Below are 18820 nucleotides of genomic sequence, written 5' to 3' on the forward strand. Positions count from 1 at the left end.
CAAGCAAAGGAGTTTTGAAAATAGTATGATTAGTGTTAGAGGTTGGATGGGGTGGATCTACCTCAATTACTCCTTGCTCTAATAAATCTTGAATCATGTGTTTCAATTGAAAACAGGATGCAGTTTTGTGTCCTTTGGACCGATGATATTCACAGTACGCATTATCATTCCACCAATGCGGTTTTACCGCTGGTTCTACCTTGATATCTGGTAGCTTAATAAATTTTGCTTGTATCAATTGCCTCATTACTGATTCAATAGGCTCTCCCAATGGCGTAAATTGTTGAGGAGGCCCATCCTGCAATCGGAAGGGTTTGCGCTGCTGGTTTTGTTGTTGGCCTTGTTGTTGAGTATGCTGTTGTTGAGCATGTTGTTGATATTGCGGCTGTTGAGTAACATTGCTCATTGGTGCTTGATTTTGTTCCATAGTTGACATATTAGGAACACTCAATTTCTTGATCGTGAATGGGGGTTGATTTGCATTCACCGCTCTTGCATCAACAACTCCATCATTAGTGACATTCTAGTTCTTATACCAAAATCTGTTTCTATCCCCCGAATAGTTGGTGTTGTCATTGTCTTTATTGAGCTTGATAATTCCTTTAGCTACCAGAGCCGTTTCAATGCTCATTCCCTTCTTAATGAGTTTCTCTATAGTACTGGGACTTTTCAACTTTAGCTCATACATCATTTCTGGGACCAAATTCTGGATAAACAGATTCACTTGTTGTTCTTCGGGTATATCCAGAGAAGAACGACTATACAAGCTTCACCATCGCTGCAAGAAAGTCACTAATGATTCACCTTGCTTTTGCTTGGTGTTGCATAAATCTGACATGGTCACATCACTGTCGATGTTGAACGAAAAATGAGATAAAAACTTTTGAGCCAATTCAGACCAAGTCTTTATATTTCCTGGCAGATGTGAATACCAATCCATAGCTTGTCCCGTGAGACTTCGTGCAAATAAGCGCATTAAATACGTCTCTTCATAGCTTACCTCAGTACATGCTGTGAAAAATGCTCGAATGTGATCTTTTGGATTGCCATTCCCTTTATATTTCTCAAAATTAGGTGCCTCAAAATGCTTAGGGAATGGAGGCATGTGTACACTCTTGTCAAATGGATTAGGACATAAATCTTGATCTGTATACAACTTCTTTGTTCCTTTAGTTTCTAATGCGTCAACTTTTCGTTGCAACTTCTCAAGTTGTTGCGCAATTGTATCAGAATTTAGAGGTCCATCATTAATCCCAGTTGGTATCCTTTGTCGATACATCGCATTTCCAATTGGTTGTTGATACTTTGAAATGGCCGTTTTTGGTGTTTCGGGCATATAAAGTTCCTGGTACATCGCTTGTTGCTGCGGTTGTGCTATGCCTTGATATTGACCTTGTTGATGTGCTTCTTGGAGCCTAGGTTGATATTGCAATTGAGTAGGTTGTTGATATTGCACAGGCGCCAATTGCGGTTGTAAAGTAGGATAGCTTGTTTGCCTTGGCACATATTGTGGCACATGTTGGTGTTGAGGCTGACGGATCAGAATTTGTTGACTTTGTGCCAATTGTTGTCATGGCGTATATCCCATCATTTGTAAAAAACTTTGTTTAGATGCTTTTCGTTGCTTCTCCTTAGGATGGGGTATAGCACTTGCATTAACTTGCTGTGTTGTTTGTCCAATCCATTGTGATGGTTGCAAGTTTGCATTAACTTGTAATGGTGCCGAAGGTGCTGCAATTTGTTGTCGAATGCGAACTTGTTGTTGTTGCACATTACTTGTTTGCACATTCGATTGTACCTTTTGTATATTACTCAATTGTTGCAACAATTGTTGTTGGTGCAAACCACTATCTGTAGCTCTTTGTGTCGCCATTATCGAAGGATTTGTCGCAATAGTATTCGGCAAAGATATTGAACTTAACAGGATATAAGAACTTTGTTGCATCGTGGAATTATTTTGGACATTGGTGACATTAGGCATTCCAGTTGTGAAGCTTTCCTGCATCTTAGATTTTGATCCCACTTTATGCATGTAAGGAACCACTTCTTGTTGAGGGACAGCTGTGAATACTTGCATGTTCTTCATTTGATCTTGCGTTACAGGTGTTGTGTTGAATAGTGGATTATTTATTGTCTCAAATGGTGACTTTTGAGGAATAGTCACTGTCAATGCCTTTGAAGCACGTTTACTCATCAATGTAGGTTGAGTTGCTTGTTGTGAATTTTCTTCATTTGGATGAAGGGAAAAACTTAACAACTCACCGCTTTGTTGTTCTTGCACATTGATTTGGTCACTTGAAGATGTCACATTACTCATCATGTTAAGATACTTTTGTGGAAACATCTTAAAGACCTTGTTCAAGAACTTATCCATCTTTTTTGTTATCTTTGGATCTTGAAGGAACATGTCAACATCATCAGAAGTATCGGAATCGGATGAAGAATCTAGTTGGACATTTGGATTCATTTCTTGTTGAATGCCTTGATCTGAACCAAATCCTTGTGAGAGGGTTTGTTCTTCATATAATGTTTGAGTTTGAATGTCATGTTGCAGGTTTGGTTGATTCAAATTGAAAGGCGCACTTCCTCTTGGAGTTGGTGGAACACTCCCATGTCCTGGTTTCATAGGTACAAACACTGGTTCATATAATGGAGGTGGCCCAAGTTGAACCGTTCCATATGGTGGTAGAGATGTGTTTGATGAACCTTCAATTTGTACTGTTTGACTGGTTTGAAACTGCGAATTTTCTATGTTGTCCATGGGTTGATACATTGGTTCGCCCATCTTTTTAGATTTTGATCTTGTCTCAATAGGCATGTCACTTGTGCAAATGCATTGTTTTTGGAATTTTCAAAGATAATGTATGATATGCAACTAAATGCAAACTAGATAGACGAGCATGCAATCTATGTTTTTGGTTATTTTGAAGATTTTGACAAACTTTTGAAATGCAAATATAAAAAGAGACTCTTAGGAAATTGGAATGATGTCTAGACCTCAAAGGACAAAAGGACTTAAGTGACAAAAGGACAAATGACAAAGTCTCCCCTATATGCTTGGATACTAAGCTAGGTTTGACCAAATGATATTGATGACAAAAGGACAAAAGATTTGTTAAGGTCTAGACTTCTTAACAATGACTTAGGGTTGCATCAAAGATTTGGATTACTCAAGTATGACAAAACCTAGTTTTGGCACTATATGCAAAGGGACAATTACTATGCAAGTGACCCTAATATGATATGATAATGACCTAAGCTTAATGAAGAGACCTAGGGTAAGCAATGTAAATGTATGAAAATGATATGACTTCAATGCAAGAGGACACACACAAATGGATGACTCTTATTGATATGCAAAGGAGTATGACTTAGGTGAAACCTAACCTTGGTACTTGACAATGAACTTTACAAAATGCAACCTAGGATGAACCTAAATGTAAGTGACATGAATGTTGAGACAAGATTTTGAACAATGTTTGACAACCATGTTTGAAGATGAGTTTTGAAACCTTGTTGAACCTTTGTTGGATGAATGTATCTTGTATTTAATCTTATGTTTTGAATCAATTTGTTTTGCTTTTGAAATGAGATACAATTCAACTTTTGACAAGCAAAGAATACAAGATATTGCAACTTAGACTCAAGACAATCATGCTCATTTCCACATTTCTTATGGTAGGCAAAGACATTAGGTACTTGAGAGGTAGACTCATTATGAGATTCAAGGAGAATACATAGATGCTTGATCCCACGGGATCCCCTCCACGGCACTCACTTCTCAGGGTAGCCAAGCATCAGTCCCCATGGAAATCTCCCCATGGCGAACTTAGTATCTCTTCCAAGTATCCGAATTTGTCCTTCTCAAGCAACTAGAAGGGTTTTTGGCCTCTAAAACAAGGTGTTTAGTAAGGATTTCTGTTAAGCGTTACTCCTTGATGTCACGCAAGCGTGATTGAGACATTAAGCCCATCAAGATACCAAACAAATGTAGTCGCGCAAGCACGATTTAGACCAAGAGGCCCTACTTAGATGTTGATATGAGAAAGAGTTCAAGGGTCATCACTTCCCAAGTAACTGCAATTCCCACGTAACACTTCCTTCAAAGCTTTCGCTCATCAGGTATTTGTTTATAGTGAGTTAGAATGCCAAGGTATTCTATCCATACTCACTTTGGGTCGTTCCCTTCTCATGATTATCACTTGCTTGCAAAAGCAAAGTGGTCGGGAAGGCAGGCCCTCTAAATGTGACAGACAATCAAAGACACGAGCATGGTATCGAAGATCTGGATTTCTGATCACCCTAAGAAGGATGAGAGCATACTCTCCTACTCCAATGTCACACTCAACAATCAAAGAAAAAACATATTCATTCCAACCTATTTAGAAATCACTAGGTGCCTAAAAAATTAAAGACAAACACCAAGTTTAATTGTTTCTCCAAGGCAACCTGCAAAACCCAAGTTAGGAGTTTGATTTGTTGTCTTTGACTATCGATTCTGCATAACCCATGTTAGTAGTTTGATTTATTGTCTTTGCTATGCATATGCCAAGATTCTGCACAGATAATTAGTACCAAAATCCAAAGCACAGAAAATAGAATGCAAAAACTAAACCAATTTCAAGTAAAACACTGCATTTTTACCTCTATTCTAGACTTTACATAGGTGCAGAACTCAGGACACAAGTGCAAAATGCAGGACACAAGCGCAGAATGTCTTCAACATAGGTGCAGAATGCTCAACACAGGCGCAGGATGCAGGACACAAGCGTAGAAGTCTCCAGAAAACCCTGCACGACCCTGTTTTTGGGTTTTTTGGCCTGCAAATCAACTTGAAAGCACTCAAAAACACCATAAAGAAGTTAGAAGGTTAGTGTTCATGTCAGGTTCACCAATTAATGTAAGTTAGGAAATAGGAAATCATCACAAGACAAGATAAACGTAATAATCTCAATCACAAAAGCATTCATTGCAATGATCTATCCTAAACAACACTTAATAGAGACATGAAATAAAAAACATTCAAAATTAAAGACATATGCAAACCAATAGCAGATTTGAATGCTCCTTCATGCGGCTCCATTGTTCTTCTTTCCTCTTCAAATGGTTTGGTTGTGGATCTCACCTACAAGTGCACACACACAATTGAAAGCAAGTAGACAAGATTCTTGATCAAGAGTACTAGAAGCGTAAATTCGATAGTCTGACTACCAATTAGCTTTGATTGATGAAGATCATCCAATTTATAGAAGAATTGGAGAGATGACAAGATTAGCATGATTCGATTCAAATGGAAATTGCAAATCAATTATGTCAATTATGACAAATTATGACAAATTATGCACTTTCTATGCAAAATTTGTTGATTGATAATTTATGACAAATTATGACAACTTCTATGTCAAAATTGATTGATTGTCAATTATGACAAATTTATGACAAACTGACATGTCATTTCCATGAATTTAGGAGAGAAATAGGAGGAAATTGAAATTAGGAATTAGAAAATTAAGAAATTAGAGAATGAGGAATTAGGAAATTAAGAAAAATTAGAAATTAGGTAAATTAATTAATAATTTGTCATTTATTAATTAATTCACAAAGAGGAATAATTAGCCAATTAAATGAAAATTTAATTGTAATGAGAAGACTTAGGATAAATAAATAATTTATTAATCCTAAAGGAAGAAAATGACACACAAGGCTAAATGATGGAATCACGAAACCCTAGAAGACGAATTAGCAATGTGAGAATGACAATTAGGTCTTGACAAAGGATAATTGATATCGATTCGATTTGATTTTGGATTGATAAATGACCAATGTGATAAATGATTTGATTGAGAAAATGCGCCAATTGACGAGGAACAATGACAAATTGATCCAAATTGACATAATTGAGACAGACAATGATCAATGACAAATTAATCGCCAAATGACAAAATTAACAAGAGGACAAGGATTGATGACAAAATAGATTGCAAGATGACAGGTTTGAAAATGACCACGATTGATGACAAATCGATCACAAAATGACAAGATCGAACATGACAACGACCGATGACAAATCGATCGTTAAACGACAAGATTGAAAATGATAAAGATTGATGATAAATCGATCGCCAGATGACAAGATTGATAAGAGGACAAGAATTGACGACAAATTGATCGCAAGATTGACAGGAGGACAAAACCCTAATTAGGATTGACAATGTCCAAAATGATGACAAATAAGCATGCACATTGATGCAATAGGATAAGATCGATTAAAATCATGACTGGATAGTGTTGTTGACAAGACCAAATTCGAAAGTGAGATAGATGAAGAATGTAGAACAATGACTCAATGTTCGCAAATGATAAAAACCAAGTACGAATCATAGGAGAAATGTTAATGCGATGCAAAAACCTAAAATGAGGCAATGCGCAAATGTTAAAGTATGACTTCGCAAGCGTTGACCATTTTTAGGTGTCTACATTCACAAATAGGGAAATTTCTATTTCAGCCACTGTAGTTCACATAGAATATAAGATGGCAAATCTAAACAAGGATTTTGACCTCTATGAAATCTTGAATCAATAGCTTCTGGATAATTTAGTTCAATGTAGGGAGAAGAAACACTCATTCAACTTTGAAACCCTATACCTATGCATCTGATTCTATTTCCTACAAGCATTACCCAGTCGTGGTAGGGTTTTATCATCTGTAAAGACTCTGGTATCCCATCAAATCATGAACAATCTTTGAGGGTTTATCAATGAAAAGATGAGAGAAGAAGAGTTTGCAGCTTTATTTATCATTTTTTCAATGAATATGTAGACAAAGACATAATTATAAAGGAAATTGTGATTATGAATGATAAATTCTATATGGAAGCAGTGGTGCTTAGAAAAGTATGGGTCCCTCCATTCATGTATGAGGTAACTCCTAATATTCTTGAAGGTGCAGCCAAAGTTCTCCTAGAAAGTCAGGTCGATGAGTCTCAAGAACCATTTGGGATTGTAGATGAGAAATAGTTGCAGGTCTAGATGGAGGTCACCAATAATGACCAAGAAAAGGCAGTGAATAAGATAATTCAAGAATCTTTGGAAAAATCGAAGTTGATTGAAGAAGAAATTTTTAGAGTTAGGTGTTCCAGAGGGCTTGGTGCATCCGAAATAGCTAAAGTTGCTCAAAAAGAGATTCCCTCATCGATCTCTTCAAAGAAGAAAATTGAAATCAAGAGGAAAACCATTGTTCAGGAATTTCAGGAAGAGGGAGATGCAGAGTAGTATTAGATACATGTCTAGAAATCCAAAGGAAAGAAGGATAACAAGCCACTTTATGCAAAAAAATTATGTGAATCCCTTGCTCAAGGCACAAGTCCAAAAGAGGTAGGCAATCTGTTCACTGAGGCTAACGTTGAGGATCAAAATAGTATAGTTAAAGCCTTTATAATGTATTATGTAAAGTATGATGTTGTAATTGACCAATTTAGGAACATCATTCCAAATGAAATATATGATTATTTGATGAGGATCAAACAAATTTATAGATAAGAGGAACAAGTTGTTGGGAGTGTCATTTTTTGCTTTTGTTTTCCCCCATTTTTATTTCTTAAGGACCTTGGGATTAGGGTTTTTCAATCAGTTTGCGGGGTTTTAAGAGTTGTCATTGAAAGCTTGCAAGGATTTTCTATTTTCTCATTGACTTATTGTAGTAGGTCATGTTCCCTTAAGTTGTCTCACGAAGGGTTCTTTCTCATGGGACTACCGACCCCTTATCTTATATCTGAAGTCATTAGTCGGTTGCCCTGTCGGGTGCTTTATATTCCATTATAGCCCTAGGTCCTAATTCCTAAGTATATTAATATGCCTAGAAAGGATGTTGCCCTTGCCCTTCATTAGTGGCCACATGCTAAAATAAATCACTTAAGTGTCACCCTTGTATGCTTGGTCATCGCGAGATAGCCGGATCATTCTTGTGGAGTTCTAAGTGCTTACTCCGCTCCATCATCCTGTTTATTTAGATGGTGCAGGATGGCAGGGGGGCCATTTAGCCAAGGGAAAGTTACCCCACAAATTATTCATGGTAAATAATTTCGGCTTGCTGGTTGGCAGGATGTGTGTTAGAGTTAAAAAAAATTTACCCTGCAAGCAGTACAAGGAACAAATGATGACTATGTGGGACAGTGGGGTGCACTCTAATTGACTGCGATTTCTTACCCCATAGGCTCTTGCTTTCCCCATAGTGGATTATAAAGGGCAGTGGGGAGTACTTGAGGGGTGAAGGTAAAGCTTATCCAATGGGTATAAGAAAACTATACAAGAAGTGAAGCGATATGGTGGGATATATGAAGAATGAAGGCCTGCCACCCCGCAAGGTAATAATAGAAGCATATTTCCTTTGTTGGTAGGATGCCACAAAAGTCAAATACATTGAAAGGCCTCATGGCCTAATAAAAGAAGACAAAGATAAATGAATGATGGTTCTTAGCGGGATAGTGGGGGATACTTGAGTAACAAAGGAAAAGGATATCCCACAAGTATAAGAGAATCATGCATAAGGTAAGGTGGGATGGAGGGGTGAGTATATAATGGAAACCTCACCACCCCGCGAGAAGGAAAAGTAAGACCAAGGTGGAAAAGGAGTAGTGTGTCGATGTGATAAGGGGTGAGTTCTGCAGGCTAGCAGGGAAGATTTAGGTATAAGAAGAAGGTTACCCCACAAGAGTAAAAACAGCTTGAGAAGAATGATGCAGGACATCAGGGCAAGTATATGATGTCCTCCCCACCACCCTGCGGGAAAAATATAAAAGAAATGACTATATTGCGGGATAATAAAGTAAAGGATAATGAAGCCCCTCTATCCCACACTAAGGGAAACAATATAATGGGGAATTTGCAGGATAGAAAGTGGCAAGGAGGTAATGAGATCCCACTCTCCCAAGGGGATCAAATTATGTTCCAAGCAAGGTTGTGAAATATATTTAAAAATCAAAGGTGATGAGGAAATAAATTGGGGAATGCCATGTCAGTAGTCAAGGACTTCAACATTTGATCTTAGTCATTCATTTACGAATCAAATATGGCATTTGAATCTTGGAGCCACCAACTAGCTGAAGCATGTACGTATGGAGAAATGGTGACCCCTCTGTGGGTAATAAAGGCAAAATTTGAAGCATAATCACTCACCCTGCAATTAAAGAGATCACAGAGTGACTAAAAGAAAACCAAAGGCGATCAAGAGCACTTTTAGACTTCCAACAGTGAACATTTGCATTAAAAACCAGTAAGTTAAGATTTCAAACCTTTCTTTGTGCTTTCCGTAGGGAATTTTTAAGGGTTTGCATGCCATTTGTGAGTGAATTTTGTGTTGTTTTTCCCTAGGTGTAAGGGGAGGGATTATTTTGTGCAATAATTTAGGACCTTGATAGTCTTAGAGATAAAATGGCTTCCCATGCTGAAGATATTGCATCCCCTCTTGCTACAAAGACTCCTGCAGTGAGAGAAAGTTATGCAATTCCAAACGCAATGCATGTTGTCCCTCTCTCTATTGTCCTACCCATCCATGCAATCATAGATAAGCCAACAACTGATGCAAGCCCTTCAATTCACACAAAAGCTTCCCCCACTACTGAGTCCAATGTGCCTCCTCGACAAGAGCATGCAAAACCTAAGAGGAAGAAGGCACCAAAGAAAACTGATATGGTCAACGCAGATAGCGAATCATCAGGAAATGATAGCCCCACCCCGCAAGCCCAGAATCCAACACCCAAGAGAAAGTGGACTCCCCCTAAGAAATCACTTGTGTAGTCATCTACACAATCCCCTCCAAGTACAGAGGATCCCCAAGTAAAAGAGTCAAACCAATAGGAAACAACCTCTAAGCCAAAAAGGAGAAGGGCCCTTATAAATAAAGCTACTCCTTCGGTTGAAACATCATCAGAGAAAACCCCTACTGCAGGACAACCTTCCCTTGCCACTGAGAATCCAAACCCAGCTCAGCAATAGTAGCTTGATCAGGCTCCATCCTCATCAGTCCCAGCGAAGAGTGCTGAGGAAATTGCTAAAGAAGCAGAAGAAAAGTTGGAAGAAATGCAACAAAGAAAGAAGAGGGAAACAATGGGTTTACATCACAACCTATTAGAGTTATTCTCAGGCTCAGACATGCATGAGTCACTCAAAAAAACCTTTAATATCATATCTCTAGCTGTAGGGATGCTCACGCCACTGACAAAGGGTGAGACATATTCTTTTATTTCTATGGAAATAGAGACAAGGTTATCCCAGTGTCAAACCCTTGGATACTAAATTTAGGAAAGTTGGTTGTCCCTAATTTTTTTATGGAACAACTGATAAGGGAACTAGCCAAATGCTATGATCCCCAAAGCATGACTATGAGAATGGCTAGTGGCTATGTTCTCTTGGTTCCCAAAATAAATGGGTTTACACTTCCACAGGGCAGAGACCAAGCTATCTTCTTCAAAAATATCTATGGAAAGCCACTTCCAACTATCAATATCCTTCAGGCTTGGACCAACATTAACAAGGATATAAGATCCTTCTATACTTCGAGCTCTATAGAACCCAAGAGAGTAATCCCTTCAGTGAAATTCCTAATCTCTACAACAATACTTAGGAATTTACTAAAAACAAAGCAGATTATCTCATAAAAGGACTCAACAGAAAGGGAGAATGCTCAATGATGGATAGTACTTAAGTGATCCTCAACTTTAGGCTGGAGCATGAGATGGGCGGGACAACTTTCACAAAATACATGAAAACTTTACATTGATATTCTGATATTTAAAAAGATTTATAGAGATTCATCAGTTAAAACTGAAACAAGGTTGATTAATAAAGCCAGTTACAATCAATGATTAGTGTTGTACTCCATTGGGCACCTGAAAGATATAAAATGTAAACCTGAAAATGTGACAAAATTTGATCTGATAACATAAGATCTAAGATAATACTGCCTTACAATATATCTCATTTGTAATCCCAACCCAAAACTACTTATCTAAAATCCTTGCGCAAGCCCTATCATTCTGCAACTCTATTTAAGCAAATTTAATTGACCCCCTGGGCCGAAGCATAAATAGAAAGCTACATACATCACAACAAAGCACTGAATGAAATAAACCCTTGATTGATTTCATTCAAAAATTGATAAAATCATGCAATGGCGAGAAAAGAGTCAGAATTATGTTTTATTTTAATAAAATGCTATCTATATCATAGGATAAATTTTACATGTAACTCCTTCAAGAACCTGTGCAAAAATTGACAAAAACATTTCTTTATTTACTCTGTAAAAGACTTTACAGATTGTTCGCTTCACCTAGACTCACTACTAGAAACAGACTAGGAAAAACCCAAGGAACAAGAAAACTGAACCTACAAGATACTCCCCAAAAATCTGAACCCTTCTTCTGGCCATGATTTCCCTTTTTTATAGAAGAAAGGGAGCAACAAGATTCTGGCCAAAAGACACATGTCAACAACAGATTTTGTTGTTATTTTGGATATGTTGATATGGTTTTGTCATTGATGTCAACACTTATCAACACTTTTCATCGCTTGTCAACACTTATCAGCACTTGGAGATTTTAGTTATGTTCACCAACAAGACAGAGAATTATGCAAATCACTGGTATTTTGTTCACTGACAGATTATATTGTTCACTGGCACTTGGAATGACTTGGAAACTACTTGGTTATGTCGAGACATTATTCGATCACTTGGTTTTGGTGATTTGGTTATTTGTTTATTTGGGTTTGCATATTTGTTGTTACCGGCAAATAGGTCCAGGATAAGCACTGACAGACTTATCTACTCCAGATCAGCACGGCATGTTATGGAGATGATTTATTATTATTGTAAATGCATTGAGCCAACATCATGCATCGGATAATGATTTATTTTTAATTGATTTTATTGTAATATCTTTTAGTGAGCCGACCTATTCAATTGATCTTAGATTATGGTATATATGTAAGATCTTATTTGTAATATCGATATGCGATTGGGAAAAAGATTTGTAATAGAGTATATGCGAAAATAAGCAGAGCTATACACGCATATATCATTTGAAGGTTGAAGGAGGGTTTTGTGAAGGAAATCAAAACTACACCGATACTAAATCCAGTACATGAAGATGTTATTTTGTGTAGTACATTATAATTGGATTTAACCATCCAATTGTAGTCAGTGTGAGTCTCATTTTGTGATTGAACAGTGAGCTCTAGGCAGTTGGCCTTTCTACATGTGCAGAATCCATATTGTAAACACATACTATCTGTAGTAGTATCATTTGATTGTGGGTAAGGCTTCCCACCATGGTTTTTCCCCTTACAGGGTTTCCACGTACAAACATTGGTGTTATGTGTTGTGGATGTTGTTGTCTTTCTATTTCATACATTAATCTTTACCGATATTGCAATTAACTCTAAAGACTATCTACCGGCATAAAGTTTGGTTTACTGGTACTAAGCATTAAGTTTTGGTTGAATTTATTGGACAACTGATTCACCCCCCCCCTTCTCAGTTGTCTCTAGGACCTAACAATTGGTATCAGAGCCTAGTCCTCTTTTTGCAGAAGTTTAACAGCTTGAGGAGATCCAATGTCTACCAACTATTTCAGGAAGGACAATCTGAAACTTGATGGAACTAATTATGGCATATGGAAGATGAGGATGGAGACACACTTGAATTGCATTGGAAAGGATATATGGGAGGTTACAAAGAATGGCTATACTTCTCCTACTCCCGGTTAGCCTAATCCACCAACCTTAGGAAAAGATGAGGAAAAAGATTGCAAAGCAAGAGAAGCACTTTTGAGCGCATTGTCAGATCAACAAGTCATGGGATTGTTAGAAAGATCTACTACTAAAGACATTTGGGACAAACTGGAAACATTGAATGAAGGAGATTCCATAGTCAAAATTGCAAAACTTGAATGCTTTTAGGTCAGGTATGAAAGTCTGAAAATGGAAGAAGATGAAAGAATTTCTGCTTTTATGGAAAGAGTAAATGAAATTGTTTTGGGTATACAATGTTGTGGAGGAACCTTAAGTGAAGATGAGATTGTTTCTAAAGTTTTAAGAGGTTTTCCACTAGCATATAAAATGAAACTTACTGCTATAAATGAATTAAGAACAATGCCTAATGCATCAGTATCTAGAGACACTTTGGTTGGAAAACTATCAGCTTTTGATCTTGAGGAGTTTGGTCCTGTTACTACTATAAAGACAGATCTATCCTTTAATTCATCATCATCAACTGCAGCATCATCATCGTCACATGATAAATCTGATTGGAAAGCCTTCTATGCAAGAGAACTTGAAGAACTAGAAGCACTATTTGCAAGAAAAATGCCTAAAGGTCCAATTGGAAGTAAGTATGAAGGTAAAGCACCCTTTAAATGTTTTAACTATAATAAGATTGGTCATACCGACACCTATTGTTCAACCGGTAGAGCAGGTCCTAGCAGCTAAAGTTGAAGATAAGGATGAATGGATTATTGATTCAGGATGTTGACATCATATGACTGGTGATAAGAGTAAATTCTTAACCTTTCAGGATTACAATGGAGGTCTAGTAAGATTTGGAGATGTTAAAGCTTGTTTTATCAAAGGAAAAAGTACTATATCTTTTGATGGTAAGCACAATACTGATAATGTTTACTATGTTGAAGGTTTGAAGCATAATCTTTTGAGTGTTGGTCAATTAGTTGAGAAAGGATTTGAATTACAATTCAAGAATGGTAAATGCAAAATCTTAAACAGAACTGGTTTGGAAATTGCAACCGGTAATCAGACTAGAGGTAATATCTTTCATTTGAACAACAATGAGAAAGCATGTTTGATTGCACATATTGATGAAAGTTAGTTATGGCATAAAAGACTTTGTCATGTAAATTTTGATTGCATTGTAAAAATCAGTACTACTAAGGCAGTTAGAGATTTACCTAAGATTGTTAAACCTCACAATCCGGTATGTAAGGAATGTCAATTCGGAAAACAAGTTAGAGCATCTTTCAAGAGTATTCTAGAGAAGTCTAACAATGTTCTTGATTTAATTCATACTGATTTATGTGGTCCAGCAAGAACTAGAAGTATACAAGGAGATAGATATTTTATGCTAATCATTGATGACTAGTCTAGAATGTGTTGGGTTACTTTTCTCAGAGAAAAAACTAAAGCATTTGGGAAATTAAAACTATTCAAGGTGATGGTAGAAAATGAAACCAGAAAGAAAATCATATGTTTGAGATCAGATCAAGGAGGTGAATTCACATCTAAGGAATTTAATGCATTCTGTGAAGTGAATGGGATCAGAAGACAATTGTCAACACCCTGGACACCCCAACAGAATGGAGTTGTAGAAAGGAAAAATAGAACTATCTTGGATGCAGCTAGAAGTATGATATCAGAAGCTAATATACCTCATATATATTGGAGAGAAGTGGTCAATACAAATATTTATACATTCAATAGAGTTCACATTAGAGGAGAAACCGGTAAGACCCCACATGAAATATGGTTTGGTAATACTCCTACACTTAAATATTTCATAATATTTGGAAGTAAATGCTATATTAGAAGAGATGAGTATATTGTAAAATTTGATCCTAGAAGTAATGAAGGAATATTTCTTGGTTATTTATCTAAGAGGAAGGTATATAGATGTTTTCACAAGAGATTGTAGAAAAAATTTGAGAGTGCAAATGTGAAGATTGATGAACAGTTTAGAGGAAATTTAAGGTACACAGACTCTAAAATAGAAATTGAGATAATCACAAATGAACCTATTATGAATACACCGGTATAGAATGGAATGAAGATGACATGGCAATCAGAAACAACGCAATATTGGTGTGTAAGGGATATTCTCAAAAAGAAGGAATTGATTACAATGAAACCTTTGTACCGGTAGCTAGAATTGAGGTAGTAAGACTATTATTGGCTTTTGCAGCACATAAGAACTATAAAGTATATCAAATGGATGTTAAATGTGCATTTCTGAATGGAGATCTTGAAGAAGAAGTTTACATTGAGCAACCTGATGGATTTTCTTTGGTAGATAACAAAGACATGGTTTGCAGGTTAAGGAAAGCTTTATATGGATTGAAACAAGCTCCTAGAGCTTGGTATGTAAGATTGGACAAATATCTTTTGAAGCTTGGTTACACAAAAGGTAATGTTGATAGCAATCTATACTACAAAGTGACTAATGATGACATCTTGGTTATTGAAGTTTTTGTTGATGATATAATCTTTGGAGGAGAAGATGGTTTGTGTAAAGACTTTTCTAACAAAATGCATCAAGAATTTGAAATGTCTATGATTGGAGAGATAAAATTCTTTTTAGGATTGAAGATTTCATAGACTGATAAAGGTATATTCCTATGTCAATCTAAGTGCTTGAAGGAATTACTAAAGAAATTTGGCATGGAGAATTGTAAACCAGTAAGCACACCTATGACTACAAATGATAAACTATCTTTGAAGGATGAATCTACACCTATTAATCTGACTAGATACAAATATATGATAGGAGGTTTACTGTATTTGACACAAACAAGACCTGATATTATGAATGCAGTATGTATTGTTTCAACATTTCAAAGTAATCCTAAAGAAAAACATGAATCAGTAGTAAAAAGGATTTTCCGTTACCTACAAGGCAATACAAATCTTGGTTTATGGTATCCTAGAGATGAAAATTTTGACTTATGTGCATACATAGATGCTAATTGGGCAGGAGATGTGGATGACAGAAAAAGCACCACCGATTGAGCATTTTTCCTTAACAGTAGACTAATTTCATGGTTGAGAAAGAAACAGAGTTGTACAAGTTTATCAACAGCAAAATCAGGATATGTTCTAGCAGCAACTAACTGTACATAGGTATTATGGATCAAGAAAATGTTGAAGGACATAAAGGTAAATTGCAAGGAACCTATAACTATTTACTGTGATAATACATCAGTAATTGATATATCAAAGAACTCGGTACTTCACTCTAAAACTAAAGGAGAATGTTGAAGCAAAAGAAGTGAAATTAGTTTATGTGAATACTAAAGAGAAGATTCAAGATATTTTTACAAAGCCTTTGGCTAAGGAAACATTTGACTATCTCAGAGAGCAACCTGGAGTCCTACCTCCACCGGTAGAGACTTAGATAGTTGATGTTTGTCATCAACCAGCAGAATTAACAGAGAAATATTTTATTCCGGCTTTGATGAGGAGAGCTACTTCTCAGGGGGAGTAGTTGGTATATTGAATGAATTAGTATTTTGTATTTGGTTTTGTATTGCTTTGGCATTTGATGTCAAAGGGGGAGAGATTGATATGGAAAAACACATGGATAACACATATTATTCCTAAAGGTAGAGACTTTATCCTTTGGAGTGAGATATTATGTATTTTTTATTTCTGGTTAATGATCTGTTTGGTAGATTGTTGGTTTTTGGTTTTTGGCATTTCTGTTTTGGCACTTTGATGGTTTTTCCATCTTATGTTGCCATCAATGCCAAAGGGGGAGATTGTTGGTATGTTGGATATGTTGATATGGTTTTGTCATTGATGTCAACACTTGTCAACACTTATCATTGCTTGTCAACACTTATCAACACTAGGAGATTTTGGTTATGTTCACCGGCAAGACAGAGAATTATGCAAGTCACTAGTATTTTGTTCACTGACAGATTACATTGTTCATCGGCACTTGGAATGACTTGGAAACTACTTGGTTATGTTGAAGACATTATTCGATCACTTGGTTTTGGCAATTTGGTTATTTGTTTATTTAGGTTTGCATATTTGTTGTTACTGGCAAATAGGTCCAGGATAAGCACCGACAGACTTATCTATTCCAGATCAGCACGGTATTTTATGGAGATGATTTATTATTATTGTAAATGCATTGAGCAGACATCATGCATCGGATATTGATTTGTTTGTAATTGATTTTATTGTAATATCTTTTAGTGAGCTGACCTATTCAATTGATCTTAGGTTATGGTATATATGTGAGATCTTATTTGTAAGATCGATATGCGATTGGGAAAAATATTTGTAATAGAGTATATGCAAAAATAAGTAGATTTATACACGCAGACGTCATTTGAAGGTTGAAGGAGGGTTTTCTGAAGGCAATCAATGATAGTTCTGATACTTAATGTAAGTATAGATCCAATAGCCAACAAGATGAGAGGGGGGGTGAATCATACACACTTAATCTTCCATAAAAACATCAGATTCAACCTTGGTAACATGTACTTCAGTAATATAACCAAAACTGCTAAACATGCAAACTCAAAAGCATATAAACATCATAAACCTCATAACACCAGATTTAATGTGGAAACCCAAATAGGGAAAAACCACTATGGGATTTCAGACCCACTAAGAAATATACTCTTCTAGAGTATGCTCAGTTAAAAGAAAATCCTATTAAAGATTACAAACACATTGCTAGATGTGACCCGGTTAAGGGATTTCCCTCAGATCTGTTAGGATCTTCACCTTGTTAGAAGTGACCTTGTTAAAGGATTTCAAACACTCAATCAGAATGTTACCTTGCTAGAGGGTTTTACAAATAAGACTGTTAAGTCCACTCGGTTAAAAGATTTTCTGTCACTTTCACAAAATAATAGTAATAAAATCTATCTGCAACTTCACATCTAAAATGCTAAAGCATATTCTTATTTGCTCAATACAATCTAGACATAGAACTAATCTTGTCCATCTACTGGGCTTCTATACTCTGTTATTCAAATAGGTCTTCAAGTTTATGTGCTTGGTAATCACTATGTAGCATCCCTGTGCATACATTTTCCCGCATACATTTTTTATCAATAGCTCCCTATTTATAAACAATTAGCTAACTGCTTAATCTCTTTGATCACATTTCCCATGATCAATTATAGCCATCAGATCTTCAATCTTGTCCAAGTTCAATATATCCTTCGATCTGAAAAATGGTTTACCCCACCTAGGAACTTGCATACATTTCTTGGAACTTGTGCTAGGGTATTGTGGTTCAATCTGTGTTGTAGATCTTCATACCGATTTTCCTTTGCCATAAATTCATTAACAAATTTCATGCATGGCATACCAATCATTTAAGCAGTTCCAGCTCATCAGCTTCCTTCATTAAATAATGCATGTAACCATTTAATGTATTTTGTTACAACTCAGTTACAACTTGGTAAATACTAAACTTCACTTGGTAGACATTCTGCCTTCATTAACCGATAGCGATAACCTTAGGGTTTACCGACTAGGTTCCTTAGGGTTTACCGACTAGGTTCTTTGCTCGGTAACATAGTATAGTATTAACCTTACAATTTACAACATATGTATGATGTTAAAACAATCTAAACATCATGATCTCATCATTGTCTAACTCGGTAATAGTTGCCCATTGAATACATTATTCATCCCTTTATTCATCATATTCTTTCTGTGTCTTTTACCGACATCTTTATACTCATCAAATCACACTTCTCAAGATATGGCAACATCATACTGAATTAGAAAATCAATTTCTTGACATCAATGACAAAATAATAATATTAAGACAGTAAATCATCCTTAATCAGTTATATCCATAATCATCAACAACCTTCTCAATATCCTTATTGAAATGCCAACAATCTCTCATTGTCTGTTATAATGACAAATGCCAACAATCTCCCCCTTTGGCATTGATGGCAAAACCAATTGATTTGACCTAATTGATTCAGATTGTTGTGAGTTGTTTGTGACATTCTGAAATGCTCTCTTCCTGTCATCAAAATTTTTCCCCTATACATTAGACTTCAAC

The sequence above is a fragment of the Cryptomeria japonica genome, chromosome 10, assembly GCF_030272615.1.
Source record: "Cryptomeria japonica chromosome 10, Sugi_1.0, whole genome shotgun sequence".
Lineage (NCBI taxonomy): Eukaryota > Viridiplantae > Streptophyta > Pinopsida > Cupressales > Cupressaceae > Cryptomeria > Cryptomeria japonica.